Source organism: Schistocerca piceifrons, chromosome 9 (genome assembly GCF_021461385.2).
Source record: "Schistocerca piceifrons isolate TAMUIC-IGC-003096 chromosome 9, iqSchPice1.1, whole genome shotgun sequence".
Classification (NCBI taxonomy): domain Eukaryota; kingdom Metazoa; phylum Arthropoda; class Insecta; order Orthoptera; family Acrididae; genus Schistocerca; species Schistocerca piceifrons.
Window position 1 is genome coordinate 158,801,957 of NC_060146.1, and position 2,078 is coordinate 158,804,034.

Consider the following 2,078-nt stretch of genomic DNA (forward strand, 5'->3'; position numbering starts at 1 on the left):
AATGCAGTACTGCTGAAATCATGTCAGGGCCAGTGTGCTCTAAATACAGCACGCAGGAGGCTAGATTAATGTCATTCGATGAGTGGCCTCTTGCTACTAGGCAGCGACCAGATGAGCTAAGTGAAGCAGGTTACTTTTACACTGGTAATTCTGATGAAGCAGTGTGTTGTCATTGTGGTGGTGATTTGAAGCACTGGTACGAGAAGAATGACCCACGGACAGCACACACTCTATGGGCCTCCAAATACACTCCTGGAAATGGAAAAAAGAACACCTTGACACCGGTGTGTCAGACCCACCATACTTGCTCCGGACACTGCGAGAGGACTGTACAAGCAATGATCACACGCACGGCACAGCGGACGCACCAGGAACCGCGGTGTTGGCCGTCGAATGGCGCTAGCTGCGCAGCATTTGTGCACCGCCGCCGTCAGTGTCAGCCAGTTTGCCGTGGCATACGGAGCTCCATCGCAGTCTTTCAACACGTGGGGCGTGAGGTCTCCACAGTGCATCGATGTTGTCGCCAGTGGTCGGCGGAAGGTGCACGTGCCCGTCGACCTGGGACCGGACCGCAGCGACGCACGGATGCACGCCAAGACCGTAGGATCCTACGCAGTGCCGTAGGGGACCGCACCGCCACTTCCCACTGTTGCTCCTGGGGTATCGGCGAGGACCATTCGCAACCGTCTCCATGAAGCTGGGCTACGGTCCCGCACACCGTTAGGCCGTCTTCCGCTCACGCCCCAACATCGTGCAGCCCGCCTCCAGTGGTGTCGCGACAGGCGTGAATGGAGGGACGAATGGAGACGTGTCGTCTTCAGCGATGAGAGTCGCTTCTGCCTTGGTGCCAATGATGGTCGTATGCGTGTTTGGCGCCGTGCAGGTGAGCGCCACAATCAGGACTGCATACGACCGAGGCACACAGGGCCAACACCCGGCATCATGGTGTGGGGAGCGATCTCCTACACTGGCCGTACACCACTGGTGATCGTCGAGGGGACACTGAATAGTGCACGGTACATCCAAACCGTCATCGAACCCATCGTTCTACCATTCCTAGACCGGCAAGGGAACTTGCTGTTCCAACAGGACAATGCACGTCCGCATGTATCCCGTGCCACCCAACGTGCTCTAGAAGGTGTAAGTCAACTACCCTGGCCAGCAAGATCTCCGGATCTGTCCCCCATTGAGCATGTTTGGGACTGGATGAAGCGTCGTCTCACGCGGTCTGCACGTCCAACACGAACGCTGGTCCAACTGAGGCGCCAGGTGGAAATGGCATGGCAAGCCGTTCCACAGGACTACATCCAGCATCTCTACGATCGTCTCCATGGGAGAATAGCAGCCTGCATTGCTGCGAAAGGTGGATATACACTGTACTAGTGCCGACATTGTGCATGCTCTGTTGCCTGTGTCTATGTGCCTGTGGTTCTGTCAGTGTGATCATGTGATGTATCTGACCCCAGGAATGTGTCAATAAAGTTTCCCCTTCCTGGGACAATGAATTCACGGTGTTCTTATTTCAATTTCCAGGAGTGTATATACTTCTGATTCATGTAAAGGACACTGACTTTGTGGATACTATCTGTCGAAGGAAAAACGCTATAATTACACCAAACAATGTGTTAGGTATTAAACTTAAGACAGACATTCTGAATAAAGTAGTGTCATCTGAACAGCAAGTGGTTCAGTGAACTCGTCTGCGTAAAATTTGCTTCCACCATGATGTGGGTGCAATATCTCATCCATGTGGCTATATTACTGCCTGTGTTAAGTGTGCACCCTCCAATTCCTCGTGTCTTGTGTGCTGGAAGCCAATAGCATGTGCAGTTATAGTACTCGTTCAACATAAGTAAGACAGTATCAGCAATTTCACGAGTGCACCGTAAATATCAGGAATCCGGTAAAACATCAGATCTCCGACATCGCTGCGGCCGGAATAAGATCCTGCAAGAACGGGACCAACGACGACTGAAGAGAATCGTTCACCGTGACAAAAGTGCAACTCTTCCGCAGACTTCTGCAGAGTTCAATGCTGGGCCATCAGCGTGCGAACCATTCAATGAAACGACATTGAT